Consider the following 7,047-nt stretch of genomic DNA (forward strand, 5'->3'; position numbering starts at 1 on the left):
CTAGTTTTTTTGTGATTTGCCAAGTAAGAAGCTTTGTCAGGCCTGTTGGGCTGCAAATCTTTCAAGACGAGGAGAGCTTCATTCGGCTGGCCGAGAAAATGGCCTATCAGTAATGAGAAATGGGCTGTACATTTTTAAAACATATCAAACCGGCAATTAGTTTCAAATTTATTTTTTTCATTTCGAGATTTTAAATTGCATTGATTTTTATGCGTGGACAATTTGTTGGATTTTATATTGATATACATTTATTTTTAAAATTAGTTTGAATGTGACTCGAAATTTCGGGATTAAAAACAGTTCGGACCGCACTGAAATATGCAAAATTTCGTATAATTTTTTAACCGTGGCCACAATATGGGCTATAATGCTAACAAAAAGAATATGGGCTCCAAAAAAACCTTAAGAATTAGCAAATGGGCTGTAAATTATTAGAAATAATGGCAGATGGGTTGTATGATGTTTTCCACAGATTTGAGGCTTTCCTAAAAAAAAGGTTGACGCACAATCAGTGACTGTTGGATGTCCATCCAACGGCCGTCGTGCTTCTTCAATCTCTGCTCTTCCTGCTCCAGCCGCTCAAACAAGCGCCGGCGGGACTGCCTGCTCTCTCCTCCCCGCGGCCGGCTGTGCTGCCGCGCAGGCCTCACCGCCCCACCGTACTCCCATCGCTGGCGTAGCCATCCCTCTACTCACCCACACCTGCTGTTATTCTCCGGCGACGGCAGACGAACCAGTAAACCCTCGTACAGTCGTACTCCCCTCCGCGTGGGAAACAACTGCCGAGTCTTCCCTGCCTCCATGTCGTTCCCTTCCTAGGCCTCGCCATCGTCCACCGCCCTGGTGCTCTCGGCGCGGCCTGGTCAACATGGTCAATGACTGACATGCATCTGAAGTGGACTGTACGTCGAGAGGCTGACAGCTGGGTCCACGGCCGCACGCAAGGAAATGCCTCCTTATTACGTGCAAAATAATTATTCCTCCACCTGACATCTGGGACCCACCAAAAGGGCCTCTGTATTTCACGAAAAAAACGTTACCGCCGCTGACAGCTTGGACCCACCAGCTATATCTTCGCACGCAAGGAAGTGCGTCCTTATTACGCACAAAAAAATGAATACTCCCCCTACTAGCTGGGACCCAGTATAGTGGCAGGCTGACTTGTGGGCCTACTAAGTTGACGGGGACGGAGTGCTTTGTCAACTTAGTCAATATGAACGATTCTAGCTCCAGTGACCGTAAGATGTCCATCCAACGGCCATAGTGCTTCTTCAACCTCTGGTCTTCTTGCTCCAGCCGCCCAAACCAGCGCCGGTCGTGCCTCGTGCTCCTGCCTCCCGTGGCCGGCTGCGATGCGGCGGAGGCCTCACCGCCCCCTACTACTCCCACCGCTGGCCAGGCCATCCCTCTACTCACCCACACCCCCTGTTATTCTGCGGCGAAGGCAGCCTCACACCGTAGCGAACCAGTGAACCCTCGTACTCCTCTCCGCATGGGCATCCACTGCCGCGTCTTCCCCGGCTCCGCGTCGTCCCCTTCCTAGGCCTTGCCGTCGTCCACCACCCTGGTGCTCTCGGCGCGGCGTGGTCAACGTGGTCATGGAACGACTTCCATCGGAAGAGTACTGTACATGGAGAGGCTGACAGCTGGGTCCACGGCAGCCGCAAGGAAGTGCCTCCTTATTACGTGGAAAATAATTATTCCTCCACCTGACAGCAGGGACCCACCGGACAGGCCACCGTATTTGGAGAAAAAACATTTCCCCCCTGACTGTTGGGACCCACCGGACGGGCCAACGTATTTCACGAAAAAAAGTTCCCCCCACTGTCAGCTCGGACCCACCGGAGGTGCCTCCTTATTACGCACAAAAAATGAATACTCCCCCTTCTAGTTGGGACTCACCTTGGTGGGAGGCTGACTTGTGGGCCTACTAAGTTGACGGGGACGGAGTGCTTTGTCAACTTAGTCAATATGAACGATTCTAGCTCCAGTGACCGTAAGATGTCCATCCAACGGCCATAGTGCTTCTTCAACCTCTGGTCTTCTTGCTCCAGCCGCCCAAAGCAGCGTCGGTCGTGCCGCATGCTCCTACCTCCCGTGGCCGGCTGTGCTGCCGCGGAGGCCTCACCGCCCCTACTATTCCCACCGCTGGCCAGGCTCTGCGGCGACGGCAGCCTCACACCGCAGCCGAACCAGTGAACCCTCGTACTCCTCTCCGCGCGGGCTTCCACTACCGCATCTTCCCCGGCTCCGCGTCGTTCCCTTCCTAGGCCTTGTCGTCGTCCACCGCCCTGGTGCTCTCGGCGCGGCGTGGTCAACGTGGTCAAGGAACGACTTCCATCGGAAAAGTACTGTACGTGGAGAGGCTGACAGCTGGGTCCACGGCCGCAGCAAGGAAGTGCCTCCTTATTACGCGCAAAATAATTATTCCTCCACCTGACAGCGAGGACCCACCGGACGGGCCACCGTATTTCGTGAAAAAAACATCCCCCTGACTGCTGGGACCCACCAGCTACATCTTCGCACGCAAGGAAGTGCGTCTGGGAAAAAAACGATTCGCCCCCCTGACTGCTGGGACCCACAAGCTACATCTTCGCACGCAAGGAAGTGCCTGACAGTCGGGACCCACCTGGTAGAAGCGTGCGTAGCGTTGTCATCTGGTCGCGAACGTGTACGTACATACTGGTCGATGTAGAGGCGCGCACGTAGCATGTACACGTACATATAGCGGCCAGTGTGCAAGAAAGAAAATACGGCCACGTACGTACATACGGGCAGGGTCTCGAACGCCTACTCGCGCATACGTACGGCCAGGGCTCGTGTACATGGATGGGTCGGAATGGAGAAATGGGGAGGCAACGAAATGCGTCGTGTTCATCGGGAGGCAACAGAACGCGTGGGAGCCAATCGGCTTGGACGGAACAGCCGATGGAAACGAGGCCTGGCGTACCGCAGAACGGAGGAAACGACCTTGTGTTCGACCGGCCACGGTAGAAACGGGATCATGTTCATTGGGAGGGTCTGGCATACCGCAAAACGGAGGAAACAGACCTCCTACGATCGAAACGGGGGTCCTGTTGATCGGGAGGGGTGTGGCCTACCGCAAAACGGAGGAAACGAACTTATGTTGGAGCACTACGGTCGAAATGGGGGTCCTGTTCATCGGGAGGGGTGTGGCGTACCGGAAAACGGGACTCCACAAGATACTGTTCATCTCCACCATCGACCCCCTCCAGCCTCCATAGGCTACTGTTCATCCACCGTCGACCTCCTCCAGCCTCCACCTGCGACTGTTCATCCACGGGCTCCTGTTCATCCAGCCTCCACTGCGCGCTACTCCACCGGCTACTGTTCAACCAGCCCTCTCCACGGGCTCCTGTTCAACCACCCCTCCACGGGATACTGTTCATCCAGCCCTCCACCATCTACTGTTCATCCTGCCCTCCACGGGGTGGTCCTGTTCATCCAGCCCTCCACAGGGTCCTGTTCATCAAGCTCCAACCGGCTCGATCGATCAGGGTACTGTTCATCCAGAGGCAACACCACGGGGTCCTGTTCATCCACCCCCACCAGGAACTATTTATCCAAACCCCCTAGCAATGCTCACTGCTCATACAAAGGCAGCATCGATCGGCTTCAGTTAGCAGCAGTAGCAAAGGAATCACTCGATCGGGTTCAGTTAACAGCCATCGATCGATCGCTCGGGTTCAGTAACGCGTAGCCTGCAGTGTAATCGCTCGGGTTCAGTTAGAGCCCAACGACTCGCACCCACGTGCGTGCGTGTACGAGAGAAACGCGCATCGCTCGGCCCCGACCACCCACCCTAATCGGGAACACCCCGATATTTTCCTCGCCCTCGCTTCTACCATGGTTTTCTCCGTCATGGACAGCCCAAAGAATGTCATGCAGTTGTGTCTCCGGCCCGCCCAGGATGAAAAGCCCATTTTCTGTCATGATTTTTTGTCATAGAAGTAGGACCCGACCACATCTATGATGATACCAGGTTTTGTCACAATTATCTTCATAGAAGTGTCATAAATATGACAGAAAAAAATTTCGTTCGGCCCAAAATGTCACGGATGTGTCTTTTTTTTGTAGTGGAGGTATCTCTAGGTCCTCTCGGTAATACACATCCTAAGCTTGCAAGCAAATTACTAAGGAGTAAGTCACAAGGTGATGTATTACGGAACGAGTAAAGAGACTTGCCGGTAACGTGATTGAACTAGGTATGAAGATATCGACGATCGAATCTCGGGCAAGTAACATACCGATGGACAAAGGGAATTATGTATGTTGTCATAACGGTTAGACCGATAAAGATCTTCGTAGAATATGTAGGAGCCAATATGGGCATCCAAGTTCCACTATTGGTTCTTGACCGAAGAGGTGTCTCAGTCATGTCTACATAGTTCTCGAAACCGTAGGGTCCGCACGCTTAACGTTCGTTGACGATATAGTGTTATATGAGTTATATGTTTTGGTGACCAAATGTTGTTCGGAGTTCCGGATGAGATCACGTACATGACGAGGAGTCTTGAAATGGTCAAGAGGTAAATATTGATATATAGGACGATGGTATTTGGACACCGGAAGTGTTTCTGCACTTACCGGGAAGGAATCGGGTCATCAAAAGGGGTTCCGGGCACCCCCCCCCCCCCCCCCGGGCAAGATATGGGCCTTATGGGACAAAGGAGGGGATAGACCAGCCCACAAGGGGGCTGGTGCACTCCTCCCTTGTTTGGCCATCCCTAGGGAAGGAAAAGGGGGGGCTAGCCCCTCCTTCCTTTCCCTCTCATGGGATAAAGGAAAAAGGGGGGGCACCACCCTCCCCTGCCTTTCCCCGCACTCTAAATAAGGAAAGGGAGGGCGCGGCTTGGGAGGGACCCCAAGTAGGATTCCTCATACTTGGGTGCCTCCTTTGGCTGCTCCTCCCTCCCTCCCTCCCACCTATATATATGTGGGAGGGGACGCCTACCACACAACAAATGATTGCCTAGCCGTGTGCGGCGCCCCCCTCCACCGTTTACACCCCCGGTCATATTTTCGTAGTGCTTAGGCAAATCCCTGCGGAGATCACTTCACCATCACCGTCACCACACTGTCGTGCTATCGGAACTCTTCTACTACCTCGCCGTCTTGCTAGATCAAGAAGGCGAGGACGTAACCGAGCTGAACGTGTGCAGAACGCGGAGGTGTCGTACGTTCGGTACTAGATCGGTTGGATCGCAAAGAAAGTTCGACTACATCAACCGCGTTGTGAAACACTTCCGCTTACGGTCTACGAGGGTACGTAGACACACTCTCCCCCTCGTTGCTATGTATCTCAACGGATAGATCATTGTGTATGCATAGAATTTTTTTCATGCATGCAATGATTCCCAACAATGGAATCATGAGCCAGGTCTATGCGTAGATGATATGCACGAGTAGAACACAAAGAGTTGTGGGCGGTGATAGTCATACTGCTTACCACCAACGTCTTATTTTGATTCGGCGGTATTGTGGGATGAAGCGGCCCGGACCAACCTTACATGTCCACGCACATGAGACCGGTTCCACCGACTGACATGCAACTAGTTTTGCATAAAGGTGGCTGGCAGGTGTCTGTTTCTCCTACTTTAGTTGAATCGAATTTGACTGCGGCCGGTCCTTGAAGAAGGTTAAAACAGCAAACCTGATGAATCACCGTTGTGGTTTTATGCGTAGTTAAGAATGGTTTTTGCTAGAAGCCCGTGGCTGCCATGTAAAACTTGCAACAACAAAGTAGAGGACGTCTAACTTGTTTTTGCAGGGCATGTTGTGATGTGATATGGTCAAGATACGATGTGATATATGTTGATGTATGAGATGATCATGTTTTGTAATATCGACAACCAGCAGGAGCCTTAGGGTTGTCTCTTTACTGTATGAAGTGCAAGTGCCATGTAATTTCTTTACTTTATCACTATGTGTTAGCGATAGTTGTAGAAGCAATAGTTGGCATGATGACCTCGACGCAATGACGCTACAATGGAGATCAAGGTGTCAAGCTGGTGACGATGGAGATCATCATGTTGCTTTGGAGACGGAGATCAAAAGCACAAGATGATGATGGCCATATCATGTCACATATTTTGATTGCATGTCATGTTTATCTTTTATGCATCTTATTTTTCTTAGAACAGCGGTAGCATTATAAGATGATCCCTTCACTTAATTTCAAGATAAAAGTGTTCTCCCTGAGTATGCACCGTTGCTACAGTTCGTCGTTTCAAGACACCACGTGATGATCGGGTGTGATAGACTCTACGTTCACATACAACGGGTGTAAGACCGTTTTGCACACGCGGAATACTTTGGTTAAATTTGACGAGCCTAGCATGTACAAACATGGTCTCGGAACACTGGAGACCCACAGGTCGAACGTGAATCATATAGTAGATATGACCAACATAGAGATGTTCACCATTGATGACTACCCCATCTCACGTGATGATCGGACATGGGTTAGTTGATTTGGATCACGTATCACTTAGATGACTTGAGGGATGTCTATTTATGTGGGAGTTCTTTAGTAATTTGATTAATTGAACTTAATTTATCATGAATTTAGTCTTATAGTTTTGCATATCTATGTTGTAGATCAATAGCTCGCGATATAGCTCCTATATATTTTTTGATATGTTCCTAAAGAAAACTAAGTTGAAGATGATAGTAGCAATGATGCGGACTGGGTCCGTGATCTGAGGATTATCCTCATTGCTTCACAGAAGAATTATGTCCTTGATGCACCGTTAGGTGACAAACCTATTGCAGGAGCAGATGCAGACGTTATGAACGTTTTGCAAGCTCGATATGATGACTACTTGATAGTTTAGTGCGCCATGCTTTACGGCTTAGAACCGGGACTTCAAAAAAAATTGAACGCCACGGAGCATATCAGATGTTCCAAGAGCTGAAAATTGGTATTTCAGATTCATGCCCGTGTCAAGAGGTATGAGACCTCTGACAAGTACTTTGCCTACAAGATGGAGGAGAGTAGCTCAGCTAGTGAGCATGTACGCAGAA

The sequence above is a fragment of the Aegilops tauschii genome, chromosome 1 (assembly GCF_002575655.3).
Source record: "Aegilops tauschii subsp. strangulata cultivar AL8/78 chromosome 1, Aet v6.0, whole genome shotgun sequence".
Taxonomy (NCBI): Eukaryota; Viridiplantae; Streptophyta; class Magnoliopsida; order Poales; family Poaceae; genus Aegilops; species Aegilops tauschii.